Source organism: Meles meles, chromosome 10, assembly GCF_922984935.1.
Source record: "Meles meles chromosome 10, mMelMel3.1 paternal haplotype, whole genome shotgun sequence".
Classification (NCBI taxonomy): Eukaryota; Metazoa; Chordata; class Mammalia; order Carnivora; family Mustelidae; genus Meles; species Meles meles.
In genome coordinates, this window is record NC_060075.1 from 79,349,799 (window position 1) to 79,374,881 (window position 25,083).

The window sequence follows — 25,083 nt, forward strand, 5'->3', positions numbered from 1 at the left end:
TGATGATAAATTCACATGGTCGCTTTTGTAAGATCTGTAGAAATTAAGCTATTTCCGCATTGTTTTTCTTAAAGAGAATCCCACCTTTAAACTGAGTTCCAGGTTCCACAAAATGTGGGTTCACCCCTGGTCCCCATAACTTCAGCCTCCTTTTGCACGACCATGGCGTGTTACAAATCTATAAAGGTAAACTCCTGACAGAAATAGATGACATAACCCTGTTGGCCTGGTATAAGGTAAAGGGAAAGGAGATTTATATCTTGGGGGTTTTTCTGCCTCCCCCCGCTCAATTTCCCCTCCCCCTCTACTCGGTCTGTCCTCGTGCTAGCCCCTTAATGGAGGTTTGTTTTCCATGGTTCATACTAATGCCCGCTCTTTGAAGGCCAGTGGCCCAAGGTTTTACATACTGGAACACAGATACTCTTTTTGAGGCTTAGAATGTTTCGGACATTGTCCGGTTTCTTCCGCGGGAGGTCCTTACAAATTTGGTGGTATAGAATACATAGGTCCCCAAGTCAGCCTGGCACGGGCTCAAACGTCAGAGGCTGCCGCACAGACAGTGCACACGGTGGCCAGCCCGGAAAAGCATGCCTCAGCGTGGCCGGGACTCCGTTTCATCCACGCTGCTGACAGCCTGCGCGCCGGCAGGGATGGACTTCGACACGCTGGGGAGGACTGGCGCGCGCACAGGAAAGGGGGGCCAGAGGGCTGGGGGAGGAGATCGGAAGGGGAGAGGTAATCCCCGGCGTTTTGAGCATCCCCTTTTTAGAAAGACTGAGTCTCTCCCAGGACAGCTGCTGCGGTCACACCACAAACTTAAAAGCCGCCCTCCCGCTCGGAGCGTGCCTTTCCTCGCCACACTCGCCTCCCCAAAGCTCCAGCTGGTGCCTGGCTCCCCGCCTGTCCCATCTCGGCGCTCCGGGGCCAGCAGCGCCCCCTGCCTCCCCGTCTGGCCTCTGCGGCCGCAGCCTCCGCGCTCCGTCAGGGCCGCCGGCGGCTCCGCGGCTCAGCCAGCGCTGCCTCTCAGAGGAGCTCGCGCCGGTGCCCCGGGTCGCCGCCGCGCACGCCCACAGCCTGCATCCCCTTCCTCTCTTCCTGAAAGGACTTCTGGCCCAGAGACAGGGGGAGAAGAATTCGCAGCAGGTAAGGCTGACTTCTGGTCACCTGCTACCCCAGTGGGAGGGCGCGCTGGGGACCGCGGAGTTAAGCAGGAGTGACTGGATTTGGGGGGTGGCTGTGGGTCCGAAGTGAGGATGCTCAGCCCTGGGAGATGAGTAACCGTCCTGAGACAGGGAAGACGCTCCGAAGCGGAGCGCACGGAGGGTGGGAGCGCGGGGTACAGACTGGGAATCAGTGCGCCTAGGAGCGGACGGCCTGTGCTCGCCGCCCCGGGGACAGCGTGGCGGCGGGGGCCAGTCCCACCGCCCCGCTGCCGCCGCCCGCGCCTCCTCAGCCGAAGCCGCCCCCGGCCAGCACCGAGCAAAGTTTTCCTCCTGAGACGCTCCCGGGAACTTCACTCTGTTCCTGGCTCCCTCCGCGGCCAAGGCGGCCGGAGAGCGCGTTCGAACGTGCTCCGGGGTTTCCGCCGGCTGCAGGTTCATTGGGAGACGAGATGGTGGGGACCGTCTGGAGAGGACTTGACCAAGGGTGTCTGCGCCCTCGCTCTCTCCCTTTCCCGTGGGCTGGGGGAGGGGACGAGGAGACCGTAGAGGTTGTTTTTGTTGTGGTGCTTTGGGGGAGGGATGGGCGACGCCTTTTTCCTCGCGGGGGAATCGCGACGCCCGGTCTGATGGAAGCGTGCATCCTTCTAGACCCTGAGGGTAAGTTTGGAGTCAGACACCAGCCACGAAGCTGGCTGTCTGGCCAATGCGGTTATTGCAAAACGCATTCCTGCTGGAACGGGGCATCCCTTGGTAACCTCGACTTGGCTCGAGCTGGAAAGGCCCAGATTTGACTTCTGCTGGGAATTGAACGCAGTGGATCTACCCCCCTCCCCGACCCCCAGCCCCGGGTGTCCCCTCCCGACCCCTTCCGGACCCGCCCGGAGTCGAAGCCTTAACGGGCTGCCCTGGAAGTGCAAGGGCTGTTTTGGGGGCACTGGCACACTCTCCTTCCCTGGTGACTTGTGTTCAACCTCGTGGGCTGAGTTGCTCTGCTTCCGTCCCAGCGCTGAGGGGACTTGACAGGAGGAGGAGACGCTGCGCTGTCGCTGGCGAGCTGGAATCCGAGGGACTGGACGCGAGCCGCGCGCCCGGCGGCTGCGGCCAATGAGGTCCCAAATTCCTGGTTACGGAAATCGGAGTTAAGTCGGCGGGCGAACTTTTCGCCCTTTAGTCGGGAGTGGAGCGCGGACTCTTCTCCACCATAGCCCCTCCCACCCTGCCTTAGCTTGCCAGTGCTGTTTGCACTAGGGAAGGAAGGGGGGGGGGGGCTTAAAGTCTCAAGTTTAGCCGCACAGGCTTCTCTTCCTGACTGTGTTTTGGGGGAGGCCCGAACGGGAAGGAAAGGAAAAGGTTATGGGGGCAAGTAGGGAAGGGATGAGCCCCCCTCCTGGGTCTGGTGCTGCTGTTGTGTAACCATAGCAACCGCCGGGGCGAGAGCGGTCCGAGCCTTATGGGTTCTGCACGTGGAAGGAAAAATGTGGAGGGCGGGGAAGGGAGAGAGCCGCATGTCATCACTCCAGTGATGCCTTCGCTTCTCCCGCAGTTCAGAGGCCAGACATCCAGGAGATGAGCAGGGAGGGTTGGGGTTGGAAGTGAGCAGTCCCAGGCAGGCTTGGAATCGTGGAGACTCCTCCCAGCGCTACAACTGGCCAGAGGAGGCATCACTGACAAGCTACAAAGTGATGGTCCGGGTCAGGGAGATGGGCAAAGACCTTGGCCCTTGGAAGAGAAAGACCAGGAAATACAGGAAGGTGATGTGGGAAGAGATAAGAATAGGGTCAAGAGGTAGCTGAGAGACAATAAAACGGTGCTGATTTGGTCTGCCAACATTTCAAATGGAATTTGCCCATTTATGAAATGGAAAATTAGTGGAGAAGGGAAGGAACATTTTTCAAACACTATACTGAATCCTAGGTGCTTTATTATGTTATCACAATTAAGATTCCCAACAGTACTACACGAAATGTCATTTTTCTCCTTATTTTTAAGGTGGAAAAAAGCAGAGACACAGAGTTAGAAATGAATGGTGTCCCATTTTGTTTTTTTTTTGTTGTTGTTGTTGTTGTTGTTTTTTTTTTTTTTGCAATCCTAACAATAAATGATCATCCTTAAAAATGGAATTGATGATTAGGGGAGTAGACAAAGCAGTTATTCTCACTTTAGAAACGAGAATAACAAGATGTGTAAAGATGTTAATTGATATGTCCAAATATAAACTAGTAAGGGGCAGAGCTGAGAGTGGAACTGTTTTACCTTTACATGGCTCACCCTTCAGGGACCCCAGGAAGCTTTCCGTAACCCCACCTAAAGAGAGGACCTCTCTAAGATTAGTTTGATACTGCATCTGTATATCATAATTTACCTGGGAAGCACATCCAAGATTTTTTTTTAAAGATTTTATTTATTTATTTGACAGAGAGAGAGATCACAAGTAGGCAGAGAGGCAGGCAGAGAGAGAGGAGGAAGCAGGCTCCCCGCGGAGCAGAGAGCCTGATTGCGGGGCTCGATCCCAGGACCCTGAGATCATGACCCGAGCCGAAGGCAGCGGCTTAATCCACTGAGCCACCCAGGCGCCCCCACATCCAAGATTTTAAATGGAATCCATGATTGAGGATTGGTACAAGCCACATCAAGTCTGTAGGCCAAGAATCTTAGACAGGTGATATTAATAATCTATATTTACACAGGTCTTATTGTACCTTGTAGGGATTATTAGTGGCTTTAATCATGTTTGTAAAGGAAAAATGAAAACAAAATAAACATATTTTGTCAAATAGTAACCTCGTGGCTATATTGAGAAAATTTCCTGAAGTTAATGGTGTTTTTCTTCATCTATTTATTGCTGTCATGACCTAAAGACTTACCTCATGCTTTGACAACACTGGTTTACCTTTGTGAAAGTCTGTTGTCCATCCATTTAGAAGAAGTAATGATGTGACTCCTTTTAACCTTCCCGATGACTGCCTGGGAGGGGGAGATCGAGGAAAACTATCTGGCAGTGCAAAAGGTTTTGGAATTATCAGGAAACCATAATCAATAGCAGCAGAAACTAAGGGTAAAAGATAGAGAAATAATTATCTGGATTTTATTTTGCCTTCTTGCAGAACTGCCTTTATAGGTATGTCTTAATTGATGAATTTGCTTTATATATTTTTGCACCAGGATAAGTGGAATTTTTAATCTCTGTGCGTGTGTGGAGGGCTGGGAAGCATGGGAATGGGAATTATTTTTGGTGGCAGGGAAGGTCAGGAATATAAACAGTTACAAAGGCAGAGGAAGCACATGTACTGTTTCCAGTGACAGGCTAACAGATCAACTATAGGTTTGAACTTGAGTCACGAAGCTGAATTACTCTCACATGATTTCTTTTCCAAAAGTAGGAAATACATTGTTTGGAGCTGGGGTTAAACTGAGGCAGGAAGTTTCAGGAGTACCTCCTTTTTATTCTTCATACTGTATTCTCATTCTGCATGGGCATTTGAGAAACCAAAGGAAGGTTTCTCGCAGACCCGAAGATGATTTTGACGAGGTCTTCTGGAATTGGCAAGTATCTCTGTCAACTAGTGTTTGTATACTGCTTGTACAGAGGTAGTGGATTAGGTCATCCCCATTTTTTTTTTATTAAGTATTTGGAATATCAACTTTTCGGTCTCAAGAGGAAAACATTCCAATTGGTGCTGGTTTAATAAATATTAGTATGTCTTCAGATTTTTGTTATTGCTTCATTATTTTGAGAAAAACAGATGTGACTCTAAACTTTACTGTTCTGTCTGGGAAATATGAATGTATGCTGACATATGTTCTTTGGGAAGCATTCCTGTCAATTAGTAAATGATTTTTTTAAAGATTATTTATTTATTTATTTGACAGAGAGAGATCACAAGTAGGCAGAGAGGCAGGCAGAGAGAGTGAGAGGGAAGCAGGCTCCCTGCCGAGCAGAGAGCCCGATGCGGGACTCGATCCCAGGACCCTGAGATCATGACCTGAGCCGAAGGCAGTGGCTTAAACCACTGAGCCACCCAGGCACCCCAAGTAAATGATTTATTTAATGAACAAGAGTAACCATAGCTCTATTTTGAAAAATTATTATTCTTTCCATAAATACCTGGAACTATACAGATCTCCCCAATTAAATAGTAAGCTTTTCAACAGTGAGTAAAAGATTCCTTAAAAGAAAAAAGAAATATCCACATTTGTGAAATAAGTAGTAATAGCAATAATAATGATTGACCATGGGCGAAATTTGTTAATCACTTTTCTTTCTACCTCCAAATTTGGTTTTAAAAATGCTCCACTAATCCAGGAAACCTTGGCCAAAATCTTTCTTTTTATATCGCATCATACCTTTCAAGCCAATATTCTGATTTTCCAGTAATTTATTTTCTTCTCTACTTTTGCTATTTATGATCCCTGACTAGATCATAAGAACAGTGAAGGAAGGAATTGGTCTTTACCTTTTTATGCCTTCCAGTTGGTACAATGCTAAACACATTCCAGATGCATAACACATACTGAAGTCTAATTCATTAACTAAATATTTAATACAGCGATTTTGAATCACTTTATTGCCTATATAAGATCAGATTAAAGATCTTTGGTATTAGACCTTACTTTTTTCTGAGATTTTAAGAAGGAGAGTTTTCTCTCACAGCTGAGTGTTACCCTTTCATAGAAAAAAGTGGTGAGATGCTGAGTGTTTTATCATAATGCATAACATACAGAGATGGTGTAATGATCATGTGAAATAGGTATATAAGAACTTAGTGGGATGCCTAGGTGGCTCACTCCTTAAGCGTCTGCCTTTGGTTCAGGTAATGATCCCAGGGTTCTGGGATCGAGCCTCACATTGGGCTCCCTGCGCAAGGGAAGCCTGTTTGTCCCTTTCCCACTTCTTTTGCTTATGTTCCTGCTCTCAAGAGCTCTCTGTCTTTGCCAAATAAATAAATAGAATCTTAAAAAAAAAAGAACTTAGTAAATTGTTGCATGCTACAAAAAAGTAATTCTTTCATTTTAAAATTTCTTGTGTTTTTTAGAAGGACCCAGTTAACCCATGAGTATCTAAGCCATCTGTGACCATATTAGTTCACTTCAACTTTAAGTGCCTAAGATAATTAGAAAAAAGGATATAACTGAAACAAAATTTGCTATACACAGGAAATACATTGATAAGCAACTTTAAGGTCTTTGAAATGATTTTGAAATTTCATAGTAATGAGATATACTTAAATAATTAGATAATTTACAATATAATTTATTAAAAACAAATAAATATTTAAGTACTTGAAGAAACTGGAATATGTAAGGAAGCACTATTCATACTTAGATTTTAAGTGATTTTAATGACTTTTAACCTATCTTCATTAATATTTTTATTTCCATGTTAATATTTAATAATTTCTCATAGTCTTAGAGCAGGGTATCTTTAACAAATTGACTAATCTTTCAGTGGTGAATTTAGACAGTTTGTGCATTCTTTTGCAAAGCTCAATAAAATACAGGTATCCCCCTTCCATAGAAGTGTATAAAATAAACCGAGAATTAAATGACCAAGGGTTTCTAGAAGAATCTGCACCTATCATCTTTTTGAAGTTATGGTGTCTTCTTCAGAAATTAGAAATAATTTACTTTGTGTTCTTTTTTTCTTCTATGGGTCATTTAACATAATAACGTCAACATTTTATATATTTAAAACTGGTGGCTAATAGTGTTTTCTATTAGTGGGTTGTACTAGCAAATCACAGGAAAAATGGAAACATTTGCTACATTTTTCTAGTTAAATAGAATTAAGCATCATTAAATGGTACTATTACTACTAAGAACAAAGTCAATAAAATAAGGAAAAATGTCTAAATTACTGAGAGTCTTAAAAAGAAATATAATACTCTTGCTTTCATGGAAAATAAATAAAATGGCATAGGTATATCAAGGTCACATTATTAATCTACCATCAGATAAATGTCAATTTATTTTTTCTATATTAATTATGCATTTTACTAAGTCTCATTTTCAGTTAATCTTTTGCATATCTTAAACAGCTTTTAAGGATTTTGATGTCATATTTGGTTCAGAAATGAGCCTACGTAACTGACATCTAATTACTGAGTTTTAAACATCAGTAGTTGCCAATATACTACATTAGCAGAAATTAGACTAATGGAATTGCTCAGTAGAGATATTGTCTGGAGTTGCCTTAGTGAAGAGACAGAGAAATAGTATATAGCATACATTTATTATCAGCATGTATGAACTGCTTTAATAAAGTTCAAAGTACCCTCTTGAAAGGCTTAAATAGCTCCACAGAAGCCTTTTTTTTTTTTTTACATATTATGTTGACAGCTGAACCCATGCCTGATGATGCCATAACCTCAAATTGTTGTTTAAATAGTCTGGTTTTCTTTGACAGAATGTATAAGTCCAGTGAGACTCTTACTCCCACTTTTTGTTTCTTTTCCTTATCATAAAGACCAGTCCGTATCATGTGAAATTCGGGTGCTCTTGCATTTTGGTATTTGTTATTATTGTTGCTTCTGGATAAATGTATGCTCCTCATATCTGAACTGATAGTGAAAGAAAAAAGTGTTTTCTGAAATGAATACTATTCTTATTTGGAGAAACACTTCCAATTTTGAAATGTAACACTTCATTTCAAAAATAGATATTTGAAACTCTCAGAATTCTTTGTTTACTTGTAATGCTGAATACTGGGTCTGTAGAAATTGATACTAATTTGAGTTTTCTTGTTGAAATGGGGCACATGTTTTTTTGTAGATCATTTATTTTTATAGTAATGATTTTCATCACAGGTATCCTTCCTGATCATTACTAAAAAACTGGAAAATGTAGAAAATCATAAAAAAGTATTATTAATATTTTACTCATAAACCTACAAACATATGTTAATTCTTAGCTTAAATATGAAATTTATTTATTAAATATGAAAATTTTTTCGTAAAATAAACTCTATAAAAACTATATAAACTCTATATGTGATGGTTAGTGCCATCTAATGCACTAATTTTGTTTTCTAATGCCATTCTCCAGTAAGAGGAACCAGAGATTCTTAGAGACATGGCTGATTCAAGGACTGGGGCAGGAAATATGTACCATGAACCTAGACCATCTTGTAGTGTCAAAAAATAAAGAAGTGCTCAACATACACATACACACACATACACACACGTACACACACATACACACACCACCGCCACCACCACTACTACCACTACCACATACACACAATGATGGGATATGTCAGAGAGATAGAGGAGCCAATTGAGAGAACTCCCGGTGGCCAATGTTGGAAGAATTTGAGCAAAAAAATTAGGTTGTATGGAGTATAACCCAAAATATAAAATAAATATCCAAGAGATGATGATGCTAATATAAATAAATGATCAAATACATTACTGAATGGGGAAGAGACAAATCTTCCATGCAGAATTCCAAATAATTTATAGAAATACTCTGTTCTCAAGGAACGGAAGCTCAACTCCCTACTTCTGAAGTGTAAAGTGAGAACGGTCTCTTCCTGCAAATAGTACAGTATAGAAAGGGGGAAAATGGTATTTTGTAGTGGGTGAGCAAGCCTAACAAACACAATCTCAACCCGGTGATCATTCATAAAGCATGTTGATAGTATGAACTCTTTTTTTTTTAAGATTTTATTTATTTATTTGACAGAAAGAGATCACAAGTAGGCAGAGAGGCAGGCAGAAAGAGAGTGGAAAGCAGGCTCTCCGCTGAGCAGAGAGCCCAATGTGGGGCTCGATCCCAGGACCCTGAGATCATGACCTGAGCCAAATGCAGAGGTTTAACCAACGGAGCCATCCAGGCGCCCTGATAGTATGTACTCTTGATAGAGTACCACAAACCCACAAACCCAAAACCCACAAAGAACCATGAGAAAAACATCAGGCAAATTCCAGTAGGGGTGCCGTCTACAATATAACCAGTAGTCCTCAAACCTGCTATGATCATCAGAACCAACGAAAGTGTGAGAATTTGTCACAGGCAGGAGGAAGGAAGCCAAAGAGACAGGGACTAAATGTAATGTGGTATCCTGGATGGAATCCATGAAAAGAAAAAGAATATTAGGTAAACATTAAGGAAATAAGAATAAACTATGGACTTTAGTTAATAATGATATATCAGTATTGGTTTATTAATTGTAACAAATGTCCATAATATATAAAAATAATAGGGGAAACTACTATAGGTTGTAGGTTTAGGGGGACTCTGTAATATCTTCTCAATGTTTTTGCAAATCTACTAAAATAAAGCCTATTTTTACAAATTATATTTGAAAGCATATAGATTAAGCATGGTGAGAAACCATGTAAGAGGTGAACCATTCTGTGGTCAGCAAAGCTAATGTCATCCAGTTAAATGCTTAGCTTAGTCCCCTAGTTCAAGGTACTACTATTTTGCCTTTTTTAAAATGCTAAATATTATAGATCTTATTATGGTAATTATGGTATCTGAATTAGCTGTTCTTGTAATTACATTTTTTGAAAGAAAAATGTGGTAATTGGGTTACTAAAAAACATCCAGATTACCATTATTATAGGTTTTCTGCAAAGATAGTTGTGTATTAGTCATGTCCTATAAATCAATCTTATATATTGAAACGGAAGGCAGACTTTTTCCTACTTTGCCCTTGCTATTTGATTGATATTGACAAGATCCATCACCCATGCCAGATGTCTTCAGTTCTGGATGATGATTATGCTTCCAAAATTCTTGCCAGAATGGCTCAACAACTATTTATTCTTTTTGCCCCTCTTTGAATCTCACGGACATCTACTGCATTAAGTATGTTAAGTATATTCCCTATCCAATAATACACATATTACTACTTTGAAAATTATAAATATACTCGGGAGGTCTCTATGTCCCCCCCAAATCTCCCAGAAGCTAAGACTCACCTATGTTCTAGCCAGTGTAGAGTAAGGAGGATACACAGGCTGCCATTTCCCTTTACGTCTCTGTGTGTGTGTGTTTCTCATTTTTCCTTCTCTATAAATCACACATTATTCCTTCTCTTCCCTGTGTTCCAAATTGCTTGTATTTTTTAAAAAATCTGAGTTTCACTCTCTTGAAATAGGCTGTTCTTGCAGTTGGACTGAAAGTCTTGTCATGTTACCTTTCTTATCTAAGCTTTTATACTGGTGTCTCATTTTTGAGTGTTATCTCATATTTATAATTATTTAAGTTACCTGACTTTGTGCTTTATAGTTAACTATAGTTTCTGCTGGATTTGTGTTCTACTGTGGCAATTGTTGAAAAGTTTAGCTATGCTTTTTTTTTTCTGTTTTTAGTTTATATGAGTCATAGCATAAAAAACACATTTGAAGAATTTGTTCAGGAAAAGTCATGGAAACCAATCCCAGAATATGTGACTAAAGGCCCTCTTTTTTGCTATGACCCAGTGAATTTCCTGAAATAATGAAAATGTCTGAAAAAGACCCAGATCAATATGACTAATATGCTCTGGGTTCTCACTAGAATCTTAGATTCAGGGTTTTCATTTTTGTTGCACAAAATAATTGAATACATTTTTAAAAAAAAGAGAGATCCTGCCTATGGTAATTTAACCCATCTGAAAGAGAAATGGAGAAATCTAATACTCAGACCAAAATCTTTTAAAATGCGTACCAGCGACTATCCTGTCATCTCCTTTTTTACTTCCTTCCTATCAATGTATTTCCAAGTAATCGATGACTTGTGAATACATCATAATAACTAGAGTACATTTTTAAAAATCTTTGTAAATGAAAATAATCATCTCAAACCTTATCAATTTTGAGATTTGACTCTGTGTCAGATGACAAAATCTTTAGATAGTGCAACCGTATACTTATTAATTTCATCATTGGCGTAAAATCTGATTCAAAATTCACTCTTTTGGCCCCACTAGCGCCTGTCTTGTAGTTTCATCTATTTCCCTTACGATAATTGAATTAGTGCAGAGACAAGTCTCTGCAGAAGTATTTGCATGATGAAATCACATGTTATTATTTATGATATTAAAATGGGAAGTTAATACAAATCAGCGTTTGAAGTTAAGACTTGTATCACCTGTAGAGTAGCTGTTTAAAAGCATTTGTGCTGGATATACAGATGAGAGAATAACATTTCATTTCACAGAGCCGTGGGGATTGTTGTCTTAGACTGCAGTGTGATGAGGCTTGGCAGGGAGTGTTCATTGTTCAGGTTTTAAAAAGGGCAAGTTTTTGGCAGGAGTGACTTGCATAGAAGAGAAATGCTTTGCGTACACATGTGCACTCAATAAACCCTTCAGAGAGCTTGGGCTAAGATATTATGGATTCCTCACTCCACCCTACCCCCCGTCTCTGGATGTTGACTGTTTAGAGCCCTTCCCTTGTGTCACTGTCATATAGGCCTTTTCATAGTCCAAGAAATGGGACTTTGGACTCATATTTCAAACGTTATTAGAATATAGTGAGTAGTCATTTCATATCCTGTGCACTTTCACTTGAAATTTATTAAAAATAACAATTGCATTCAGATATGCTTTTTCCTAGTATTTACCAGTCACACAACCATCATCTCCATGAAAGCCGGCAGTCATCCTTTCTATATAGTTTATGACCCTTGGTTATTCCTGATAATCAGAAATGAAGATGTAGAATTTTCCTTTTCTTCTTTATTGTGTACACACAGTGTTGAAAATGTTTGTGCTTTAAGGACATAATGTATTGGGGCAAGCAAAACCAAAAAGTCTCGTAAATTCCCAAACCAATAAGCAAGACAGGCCAGCATCAACCCCATGGGCCTACCTTGTCTCTACTCCTTCCTCATGGGGCTTTGGCTGCACTGATTTCTCCTTTCACTCAGAAAAATTTTGCCTTTTACTGTCACCACCTCTCCTGGCTCCCCATTGGTGCCCATTGTCTTTGCCACATTCCCATGTGTTCCCTAAATAGCATGACATCTTTCGTGTTCCCATAGCATGTCACCAAGGCTTGTACATAATAAGTACACCGTCTCTAATACTTGAAATGATGCCATTCAGAACCCGTTGCCTCTGTTTTTTTTTTTCTCTCGTCACTGCTTTAGATACGTAATTCATCATAAAGTTCATTTCACATGTATCTTCCTTCATCACAAAGGCTATTTCACGCGTATCCCTATTACTTTTGAGCCATCCTACCTCTCCTTCCCTTTCCATCTTTTGCAAAGTATTTATCAAGTGCCTGCACTGGGCACTGTGAGAGGCACTGAGGAAAGACAGATAAAAACATAGCTCCCCTGAAGTGGACAATTACAAAAGAATTCATTATCTTTTTTTTTTTTTTCCATTTTATTTATTTTTTCAGCGTAACAGTATTCATTCTTTTTGCACAACACCCAGTGCTCCATGCAAAACGTGCCCTCCCCATTACCCACCACCTGTTCCCCCAACCTCCCACCCCTGACCCTTCAAAACCCTCAGGTTGTTTTTCAGAGTCCATAGTCTCTTATGGTTCGCCTGAATTCATTATCTTTATGGGTCACATCAAATCTCTTTAGGATCTTAAATACAATAAACAAAAGGTCTTATTCATACTGTTGGTCTAAAGCCTTTTTAAAAAGTATGTCATCTTCTTCCTTAACTTCTGCTTTTCTGTCTGTGCCTCTTACGCCCCAAGTGTCATCTCGAGCCCCGAGTTCTCTCTTGGGTCTCACTTATTGCGCCATACCACTTCAGCGCTTGTGGGTTGGCCTTCATTGCTCAATACTCCACTTATAAAGGAGGTTTCTCTGGTAGCTGAAAGTTTCAGAGTCTTCGATTAGTGTAACTTTAAACTGGGGCTTTAAAGTGAGGGAGGGAAGATGGTGCAATTGTTAAGACTCAGCCCTGTGGATGCGGACAGCCTGGGTTCAGGTCTGAGTTCTGTCCCATCTGAGCGGTGCGACTCAGACAAGGGACTTGACCTTTCTATACCTGTTTCCCATCTTTCAGCTGGGGGTTCGTGAAAGTGCTAACCTCATAGGGGCATGGGAAAGGTTAAATGGTTAATAAAGGAAATGAGTTAATATGGGAAAATCAAATGCTATAAGGTACATTGCAGTTCTATGAGTACGATCTCTTCTTTATCCTTCCTCAGGTTATGCAAAGTGCATATAAAGTCAGATTCTCACACCATCTACAAACTGTTCTTAATGCCTTTTTGTTCTTTATCTGCTGTATGATCTTCATTTCATTCAAAGAATAGTCCTTTGGTGACTTCACTCTTTTGTTCCTGGATAGTAGAAGGTTATTTTAGGATTGACTATCACCATCTTCATATCTTGCACAAAAGGGCATTTAAAGAGATATGCAGTTGACCCCTGAACAACGTGGGTTTGAACAGCACAGGTCCGCTTCTATGCCCATTTCTTTTCAACAAGTATATTGGAACATTTTTCAGAGATTTACAACAATTTGAAAAAGCTCACATAGCGTAGAATAATCGAAAGATTAGGAAGTTACATCATGAATGCCTAAAATATATGTAGATACTGGTTTATCATTTACCATACAATATACACAAACCTACTATTATAAAAAGTTAAAATGTATCAGTTTGTCATGGTGATGCTCCCACTTGAGAGAAATGTAAGCAAACATAAAGACGAAATATTAAGTCCTAACGGCATAAAATGAACTGCAATGTGTACTGTACTGCTGACACAGGTTTGTAGCCACATCCTGTTGCTCTTGCAGTGAGCTCAAGGGTTGGGAGAATCCACTAAAAACACGGTGTGACACTAATCATCTCCATGCAACAGTTTGTCTCTTCAGTAAATTTCTTACCATAGTAAAAAGTGACCTCTTGTGGTTCTCGCATACCTTTCACTGTGGTTAGTGCAATATGGTAAACCTCAAATAAAACCATGGGAAGCATATGAAGGTTAGTGATGCTGGAAGTACCCTCCAGAAGGCAGAGAAAAGTCATGACGTTACAAGAAAAAGTTGAAGTGCTGGTTATGTACTATAGATTGAGGTCTGCCGAGGCGGTTGCCACCATTTCATGATCAATGAATCCAGTGTGGGACCATTGTAGGAAAAAGAAAGGGAAGTTATTGAGGCCATCATTGCAGCTATACCAGCAAGTGCAGAAAAACCTTCCATTTTTTGCAGAACAGTGTTTTTTAACTCTTACTGAAAATGTGCCCCCCCAAAAGTACTTTTTGTGTGGATGCAGTGTTGCTATAAGAAAGGCAAACCTGTAATCTACCTGTAGACTCTAAGATGATTTGAGAAAAAGTGGAGTCATTATAAGACAAAGCAAGAAAAAAGGTGAAGGGTCTAAAGCTGGAAAATTTTAATGCCACAGAAAATGACTTCATAATTTTAGAAAGAGGTTCGACCTAAAAAATGTCAAGATAAGAGGACAAACAGCTTCCCCCAACCCAGAGGCAGCAGATGAGTTCTCAGACATCATTACAAAAATTGAGGAGAACAGATATCTGCCTGAACAGGTTTTTAATGCAGATGAAAGTGCTTATTCCAGGAAAAAGTGCCACAAAGAACATTTGTTAGTAAGGAAGAAAAGTGAGCACCACGATTTAAGGCAAAAAAGGATAAACTAACTCTACTGGTTTGTGCAAATGCAGTTGAAATTATGATCAAGACTGTCCTTATCTATAAAGCTGCTAAACTCTGAGCCTTCAAAGGGAAAAGATAAACATCAGTTGTGAGTCTTTGGTTGTATAACAGCAAGGCTAGGACAAGAAGAACCCTTTCTCTGGACTGGTTCTATCCATGCTTTGTCCCTGAAGTCAGGAAGTACATTGTCAGTAGTGGACTACCTGTTAAACTTCTTTTGATACTGGACAACTCCCCTAGCCAACCAGCACCCCATGAACTCAGCACCAAAGGCATCAAAGGGGTCTACTTGTCGCCAAACATAATGTCTCTAATGTAGTCTCTCGATTAGGGGGTCTTTGGGACTTTTAGGTTCATTACACATGGTACCCTAATGAAAGGATTGTCAGCATTTTGGAAGAGAACCGTGATAGAGAACATCATGGAAGTCTGGAGGGATTATACCATTGAAGATGTCATCCTTATAGAAAAAAATTGTGAAAGGCATCAAGCCTGAAACAATAAATCCCTGCTGGAGAAAACTCTGTCCAGATGTTGTGTATGACTTCACAGGATTTATGACAAAGCCAATCATGGAAATCATGAAAGAGATTGTAGATACAGGGGAAAAAAAGGTGGGGGGTGGTGAAGGGCTTCAAGATATATGTTTGGATCTTGGAGAAACTGGAGAGCTAACAGACACCCCACCAGGAGAATAACAGAAGACAACTTGATGAAGATGAGTATTTTTGTACCAGTGCCAGACCGATGAGGAAAAAGACATAGAAAAGGTAGTACAGAGAACAAGCTGACATGAGACAATCTGGCAGAAGAGGTTCAATTATTCAAGACTCCTTTTGACTTCTTTTACAGCATGGACTTTTCTATGATAAGGGCACTGAAACTAAAGCAAATAGCAGAAGAAGGATTGATACAGTACAGAAACAGAAATTTTTTATAGGAATGAAGAGGTAAAAACAATCGGATGGAAATTATGATGTATTTCCATAGAGTTACACCAAGTGTGCCTGCCTTTCTTGCCTCCCCTTCCACCCCCCTCCCTCTTTCACCTCCGCCAACCCTAAGACAGCAAAACCACCATCCCTCGTCTTCCTCCTTTTCAGCCTACACAACATAACGATCATAAGGATGAAACTGTATAATGATCCACCTCCACTTAATGAACAGCAAATAATCATCGCGTGGTACAGTTAACACACCTACCTGTTGTGTACATGTGTATCTTTATTGAAAATCTAACTGTTTTAGCGGTTTCTGTGTCGTCACCATCATCATATTCATCCTGTAGAACACCTTGTGTGTAAGGTGAGTAATATTTAATATAAAGTTAACAAGGTGTTTGCTGTCTTGCTGGTTTGTAAATTTGCTTTCAAAGAATTATATGGCCATACAGTATGCCTCTCTCCTTGGCAAATTGAAAACCTGTGTATTCACCAGTCATCACAGATGAGTGGTTTAGAAAATGTAACAATGTTTCCACTATGGCATTATGAATGACTGTAATACTGAATGCCAAAAAAATTTTATAACAATTCATTCATTAGTGTATAGGCTAGGCTACTATCAAACAACTATATTGATTGTAGTCAGCAATCATATAGCTGCTTCCTCATTATCCATGCTTCAGTTGTTATACCGGTAAATAAATATGAATTTTTTTCACATCAACTTTTCCTTTTTGATGTCTAATGTTAGTAATACTGTAACATCTACAGTGTCTTGTACCATATGAGAGAATACTGATGCAGGTGCTGACAGACGATTCATTTCATAAAAAGATGATGTAACTTACAGTATCCATAAGTATAGTATAGTACTCCAAGTGTATTCTCTCTCCCTTATGATTTTCTTAATAACATTTTCTTTCTTCTAGCTTACTGTAAGAATACAGTATATAATACATATACAAAATGTATGCCAATGGACTGTTTATGGTATTGGTAAGGCCTCCAGGCAACAGTAGGCTATTAGCAGGTAAGTTTTCGGAGAGTTAAAAGTCATATGGAGGGGGGCACCTGGCTGGCTCAGTGGATTAAGCCGCTGCCTTCGGCTCAGGTCATGATCTCAGGGTCTTGGGATCGAGCCCCGCATCGGACTCTCTGCTCAGCAGGGAGCCTGCTTCCTCCTCTCTCTCTGCCTGCCTCTCTGCCTACTTGTGATCTCTGTCTGTCAAATAAATAAATAAAATCTTTAAAAAAAAAAAAAGTCATATGGAGGGCGCCTGGGTGGCTCAGTGGGTTGGGCCACTGCCTTCGGCTCGGGTCATGGTCTCGGGGTCCTGGGATCGAGTCCCGCATCGGGCTCTCTGCTCGGCGGAGAGCCTGCTTCCCTTCCTCTCTCTCTGCCTGCCTCTCTTGTGATTTCTCTCTGTCAAATAAATGAATAAAAAAAAAAAGTCATATGGAGGTTTTCAACTCTGGAAATCAGCACCCCAACCCCTGCATTGTTCAAGGGTCAACTGCAGTCTGGCAGCAATTGTAACAGACCATGATACAAGGATGTGAAGAATCCAGGGAAAAGGAACCCATCAGTGCCAGTTTTGTCACAGAAGAAATAGCTAGTTCTAGAGGCTAAACAGCAAGTAAGAAAATCCGTAGGCACCCCATCTAAATTTCCAGACTTATTTCTTTGCATCCCCCTTTTTCATTTAGCTGTCTACTGCTGGATTTGTAACATTTCATAGATCCTTGCTGTGCTCCTTCCCCAAGGAAGCAATACAGACTTATTCAATAGCTTTCCTCCCCTTTCCTCCTTTCTTTTACCCAATGTGTAGATACCTCTTGAGCCCTCCAATGTGGGCCTGCTGCCCATTTGAACCCCTTGCTCATAGCTTACCTCACTAGCTTATCCCTCTGTCTCTCCTAATGAGGTATAGCTTTTGAAATGTTTCAATGAATGTTCTTCCTCTGCTCCAGTTTCAGAATATCTTATTTCAGTCCCCTTTGTAAGGAGTGAAGGGGAACAAGTGATCTAATTCACTGTCCACCACTAGAGGGGCTGGAAATCTGCCCAGCAACATTCTCCTGAATTTCAGTCTCATGTCCAGGGACCAGACCCTTCCCAGACCACATACCAGTGCTGAACTTGCCCTACTTGAGCTATCTAACTACTAAGAGAGCCCTGGATCCCTACTCCCTAAATTTTGGACTCCAGGGGACCTTGGAGAAACCTGCAGTACAGCACTTAGGGATGAGGCTCACTAAGGGAACTGACCCTTATCTCTTACGGAGGAAGTTTAGGAAGAGCCCAGAGATAAATAAGTCACTCCCGCATCTCGCTGTAAGCAGTCTAACATGCAAAGAGCATCTTTGTCTCATGCTGCCTCATCTGCTTGGCAGTTCTCTGGGATATAACTAATAGGAGCAGCAAGTGTGTTAATCAATGATAGTTTCCAGAAATTGAACCTAAAGGTCACTTCAGCTTCTGCACAAGTGGAAGTGAAACTGAATATGTTTTATGGGAAAATACTTTTCTAATGCCTTTCTTGGTACTGTTTCAGATTAGTCTATTCCCTTAATTGTCACTTTTGCTAGGAATCTTCACCAATATAGTGAGAATGATTTATAAATTATGTATCGTATAGTAATTATACATCTTGTAACAGTAATAATTTATAAAACCATATTCTATTTCACAGGAAATAAAACGTTTTCGAGATTGGATAAATAAGATTTCTTTGAAAGAATTTCTAAGTATTTTCTAAATAATCATAAAGTCAATCACTTTATATATATCCCTCTCTTGGTATATATAACTTTAGAATGTGGCATTTTCTATTCTGTGATTTCTTAAGGATAATTTTGTTAGAGCAAATCAAGAGAAGGAACAATTTTTAAAAAATAGCATCAAGAGGGGCGCCTGGGTAGCTCAGTTGTTCAGCATCTGCCTTTGGCTCAGGTCATGGTCCCATGGTCCTGGGATAGAGCCCCACATCAGGCTCCCTGCTCAGTGGGAAGCCTGCTTCACCCTCTCCCACTCCTCCTGCTTGTGTTTCCTCTCTCCCTGTCTCTCTCTCTGTGTCAAATAAATAAACAAAATCTTTAAAAAAAATAGCATCAAGAGTCAACTCTGTCTTATTTTATAACTTTACTCTTATTCTTGTTTTTAATTACTTTAGTGAATGAATATTTACAAATCTACCGATTTGTAAATCTTGATGGAATTTTAAGTAAAGGTGATAATTTATATTACTTTTCCATGTATTTTGGTGAGGCAAGAGGGTTTCTTTTTCAGATGATTATTTTTAGGTGCCATTCATAGGAACCAGCCAGGCTAGTAGTAATTTCAACAGGATATAGAATACGTAATGATTTTTTTCCTGCTAAAGGAAGTTGAATATTTTAGGTTACTGAAATAATCTTTAAATATTATTTTATTTGTACTTATTTATTTGTTTTAGAGAGGGAGGGAGAATAGGAGCAGGAGCAGAGGGGCAGAGGGCGCGAGGAAGAGAAAATCTCAAACAGGATCCATGCCCAGTGTGCAGGCCAACATGGGGCTCGATCTCACGACCATGAGATCATGGCCTGACCCAAAACTGAGAGTCAGGCGCTTATCAGACTGAGCCACCCAGATGCCCCAGTGATATAATCTGTGGATACAGAGCATAGAGAGCTTGCGTAGAGAACCGCTTTAAAGCAGGTATCATGAAACTGGTAGTAGAACCTAGGTCAACCTTACCTAAGTAGTTTATGACGTAAAATAGTAAATAGTAAATCCTTATTTTGTTGTCACTTTCTTTTCCTTTTTAAAATTTCTTAGTACCCTTCCCATTTTTCAAAAGTTAATTCAAATCTCACCTTCTTTATTAGGGTTAGAAAGTATCAGGAAGTCTTTGTCCTTCTCTTGATCAAAGAATCTAAAATAAGTCTCACAAGATAGCAGTAGTTATTTAATTAAAAATATGTTAGGTGCTAGAATGAGGTTTTTATAGCCTTATGTGCTATTAAGTTAATAAGCTAGGAAAATGTTCCAGGTATACTATTTGCCTCCTTACTGTCATTTCATTTTGACGTTAATTGCCTTCATTCAGAATAATATTAACAAAAATACCATGTGAGAGTACAAATCTCTAAGTGTTTAGAAAATAATATTCCTAAAATTCTGTATTACACTCCAAATATATTGAATTTATGCATACCCAGTACAGAATTTTACTCTCCAACATGGTGTATTTTGTTAAAACTTATTTAACCAAACTAGTACCTGAAGATTTTTGTTTGTTTGTTTTGATTCCAGCCTTGGAAATAATCAGTGTAACCCTGATAAATGGTTAATCTCAGAATGTTTAATCGAAATCTCTCTATTAAAAATAACAATAATAAACAATAAAATATTTTGTCTTATTTGTCTCATAGACTCATGATATTTCAGAATTTTTAAAAAAACAGAGAATGTTTAGTCCAACTTCTTAATTTTATAGGGAAGATTGAGGTTGAAGTAATGTGAATTCTTCTCTCCCCTCCCTCTTTACCTTCTGTTCTTCCTTCCCCTTCTCACTCCTCTCTTTCCTTCCTTAAACATGAAAGAACAACTTCTGTATTTTAAGATCAGCACTGAGTGTTTGGGGAGGAATAGCCACCAGCTTGAGAAATTCATATTCCATATCAGTAAGAGTAGTTGTAGTGTGTCTGGAAGCATATAGCTATGTAGTCACAAAGCTGACTCCTAATCAGGGAAAGCATCCTACTTCTTAAAGATGTTGACAAATAATTTAGAAAAGAAATATAATGTTATATTATATTTGTTATATGTTATATGTCATATGTTATACCAGAATTGCTGACAATTAGACATTTAGGATAACTTCATCCTTCAAGAAACCTAAAGAAACAATAGATTTATTTGAAGACAGCTCACGCTCATGAACATTCTATAACTCCTATGTAAAGAAAGGCTTTTAGTAGTATCTCCACTATTTTAAAATAAAAAAAAAGATTATACTTAAACATCATTAAAAGTTGTTAAGTAGCATTTGCTGTTGATTATTTCTCGTACGATTTGTTCTGAGGAGCTTGTAGAAAGGATGAAAGTCTTATGGGACTGATGTCTAACTGTACTCATCCTCCATCCCAAAATGCTAAGTAATGGATAGATTATGTGAGCAGACATACATCCTTTCCCACATTTGTTAAATAAGTAGCTCTGGCACAAAATGCTGTCAAACCGTTCAACTGTAGTGTAGCGTTTAATCCAAAATTAATGTCCTCATGAAAAATATTCACGTTAAAGTTATGCAGTGCAGCTATGGGTTTGCTTATAGCTTTTTGTTTATAGGAGGTAGAGACTTACGTAAAGTGATGCCACTGACCATTTATCATCTGGATGTGAACAAAGAAAAGATAACATTTTTACACAATATCATGCTTTCTTGATGTGGTCACCTTTAATAATAGAAACCAAAAGCAGCATTTCCCAATGTGTTCATCATAATTCTACCAGGAAGCAGATGTGCAGTCTTATTTTTCTCTTAATCATGTATTTATTTATTGCATTACATCTTTCAGTTGTAGATATTTTCCTGTAGAGGGAAATTCCAACCTTCCTGGAATAATAATTCCCCGAGTTTTACATTTTTTTTTTTAAACTGGCAAATAGATGTGAAAATACATTCTCCCTTCTTATATGTATTGGTCTTTTGATTGTATCTCTATACAGGTAGAGCTTGAATGCTTATAACTCTTCCTGAGGATCTTTCTGTGGTGGTATAAAAACAAATCTAGGGAATTTTAGGGGGAAATAATCATATTCCTACTAAAATACAATCAAATGGATCTCCAACCGTATTATCAGCTTCATAGAAAACTTTACTATTGGCATGCCTTGGTGACTCAATTGGTTGGGTATGTGCCTTTGCCTTGGGTCGTAATCCCAGGAGTTCTGGGATCGAGCTCTGTCTAGGGCTCCCCACTCAGTGGGGAACCTGCTTCTCCCTCTCCCTCTGCCCCTCACCCACTCATGCTCTCTCTCTCTTTCTCTCAAATAAATAAATAAAACATTAAAAAAAAGTTATCTATCACCTAGAAGTGAAAACTTATAATTAAAACTCATTATTCTAGCTCTTTCATTTCTTTTCTTTACTTCTACTGAAATTTTTTGTGCTTCCTCTACCCTTGACTGTACTTGGTCTTTCCAGACACTCTTAGCTTCATTTGTCCATACATCCAACGTAGATCTCAAGGTCAGGCATTTTAAACAAAACAAAACAAAACAAAACAAAATCAGCCTACTGTAACATCTCATATGCTAAAGCTTTGATGTAGTTGATGTCATTTCCTGCGCTGTGATGTATAATCTGGTTTGTGTCCATTATCTCCACAGTGGTTTCTTTTTATCTGTAACTAATGAAATACTTCTGATTTACCAGTCACTCTTGGTAGATATTTCTCTAGGGCCAATTGATTTCTGCTATGTTTCAGGACATTTTTTTCATCCAACTTTTGAAATTTTGATAATTTATACTCAATGTTCACAGTACCTGTACACCATTATTCAGACAATGGTATGATCAGTTGCTTTGGTCCTAATCTGTTATATCCTCATGTACAAAACCTCCTTCTCTTGTTTTCGTCTCTACATATCTTTCTGACCTTCTGCATATTTAACACAAATGTGTAGAATAAAATAGGGGTGTTAGTATTTTATTTTCTTTACTGAACTTCTCAACCACTTTTCTTTATTTCTGTTACCATCACCCAATGAATAACCAAATTTCATACAACAGTCATCTCTAATGCAATGCAGAACATGTGTTTTGGGCTTCATCGACATGGATTTCCATCCTAACTTTGTCACTTTATTGTCTTATAGCTTCGGACACCTTATTTGTTCTGTCCTAATTTCCACATCTATAACATGGAGTAATAAGAATATGTAATAGGTTACTGTGGGAAAATGGGGTAATAAGAATATGTAATAGGTTACTGTGGGGATTAAATAAATCAATGAGTTCACAGTTTAGGATAGTGTCTGTTTCTTAGTTATTCCTGCAGAAATGTTAGCTGCTGTTATTATCACTTTCCTCTGCTCTGTTTCCACTTAGTTCATCAAGTTTTCTTAAAATTTCCCTCCTTTCCATTCTCACTGCCAGCACATGATTCAGACCTTCATGATCTTTTGCCTGAATAATTTTAATAGTCTCCTAACTCATATTCCTGTTCTCATTTAATAATAAGCCCTAACTAATTTAGGACATTGCATTCCAAAGCCTTATCTTTGTTTGGAACATAGCATTTTACAAGAACAAGGTCTTATAGAAAAATATAAGATTTAACTAAAACTAAAACTTTAAGTATGGGGTGTGTGTGTGTGTGTGTGTGTGTGAGTGTGTGTTTATGTAAGTGAAATGTTGTATTAAATAAAAGCAAAAACAACTTCATTCTAACTAAGTTAGATTCTCAAGGTTATTAAATCTGCTTATGTTGTTAACCATTTCCTTGGCACGTTCCTCTATTGACTAAAAACTGCTGACACATGTAATATGCTCGGGTATGTATTTGTTTAATTTTGTGTTATGGAGAACATAAGTTGTTTTTTTTTTTTAAACTTGTGAACCAGTTTGTATTTTTTCTTGACATGTATTCACATATCTCTATATGTCTCTCTGTGTTTTTTTTCTACCACATATTATCTTCATAATTTGCAATTCCTACACCACATATTTGTCCCTATTTTATATGAGAGAGATCAGGAATAGCTGAGGCTCTTCTTTTGTTAAAAGAAAATGACCTGAAGCAGACTTAAAATGTTGTGAGTTTTTAGATATTGACGTACATGTGCGTCAGGTTACTGAAAAAAACCACAAGGAATGACACCATTCTGGGTAAGGCATGATTTTCTCCTGGTAATGTGATTCCCTCATTATCAGCTGTGCTCTCTTGCTGTTGTCATCCAGTCCTTGCCCTAAGTGACAGCAGAATCCAGTCTAAATGTCTTTGGCTGTAATCTCATTTTGCCGCTTAGATCATGCTGATGTTAGCCACATAAAACTATGATATCACCTCTCTTCTTATGTCACATCTTATGTCTCTTGAAATTTTACTCATTCTAAAATTCCAGCTTAAATAACATCTCTACTACAAAATTTTCAAAATTTCCACTCCATTTACTCCCCATCTCAATCAGAACATGATTTTTAACTATTTCATTTACATTTTATATCTTTTATAGCACTTACATTCTGTTTAAAATGACAGCTGTACACACTTTTAAATTACATTGTTATCTCTCCGAGTAAAGAGCTACATTTTATTGGCCAACTATAAACAAAATACAGCAGAGTTGTATCTAATATAGGTTCTACATTCTAAAGTCAGTATTTATTGTTTACGGTCAATATTCTCCTGAAAATTTGCAAAACTGAGATATAAAATGTATCATACAGAGTTTATGTGCCACATCAGGGACTGACTTTCAGTCTCTCAAAAACATGCAACACTGAAAATTTCTTTCGGCATTGGATCAAGTCGCTATTCCTTCGTTTCAGAACAGATGAAGTAACTGGCTTATATTTAGAGGCTGTGTTGTATGAAAAAATCCATGAATCCTAAAACATGAAAATCAAATGCAGCTTGGTTAGATGTTCAGACTATGAGAAACGAAAATGACTAAGGGCATTTCATTTTTTTTTTTTTCCTTGACATTATCTTTTAAGAGCTAGATGGTTCAAAAAAGTCTCTCTATCTTCTTGGTTTTCATGACATGGAGTTGCTTAGATTCACATAATTTTGGATGCATACATACAGGTTGGGGTAAAATATGCTAGTTTTGGTTATATTAAACTTAAACACTTCTGTATGTCAAAGGAGATGACCAAGTAAAAAGGCAGCTTGTGGAATTGGAGGAAATAATTACAAATCGCAAATCTGGAAAGAGTTAATCTTCAGAATATATAAAGGACTTCTGTAACTCAATAACAACAGGGGAAAATATAACCTGATTGAAAAAAGGGCAAAAAACTTGAATAGACATTTCTCCAAAGAAGATAGAGAAATGGTTAACCAGCATATGAAAAGATGCTCAACATCACTGATCATTAGAGAAATACAAATCAAAACCACAATGAGATATCACTTCATACCCATTGAGATGGCTTCCATCCAGACAACAAAAAGATAGCAGGTGTTGGTGAGAATGTGGAGAAATTGGAACCTGGTGCACAGTTGATGGAAATGTAAAATGATCCAGCAGCTTAGGATAACAGTATGGAGTTCTTTAAAAAAATTGAAAATATAATTACAACATGATCCAGCAATCCCACTTCTGGGTATATGTCCAAAAGACTTTAAAGATTTTTATTTTTTTATTTATTTGACAGAGAGAGAGCAC

At 39.2% G+C, this 25,083-nt stretch overlaps 1 protein-coding gene across 2 annotated transcripts in view; it reads left to right on the forward strand.

Annotated features, from left to right (window-relative positions):
• The first annotated feature begins 765 nt into the window (after nt 1-765).
• SEMA3D (semaphorin 3D) overlaps nt 766-25,083 on the forward strand; it is a 203,074-nt gene continuing 178,756 nt past the window's right edge. Inside the window, exon 1 of one of the 2 annotated variants that reach the window (XM_046021298.1) lies at nt 766-1,143. The gene's annotated coding sequence lies outside the window, so the exon portion shown is untranslated. Of the gene's footprint in view, nt 1,144-1,773; nt 1,821-25,083 lie in introns of those variants that run through there. The other variant, XM_046021299.1, reaches the window with a different exon arrangement.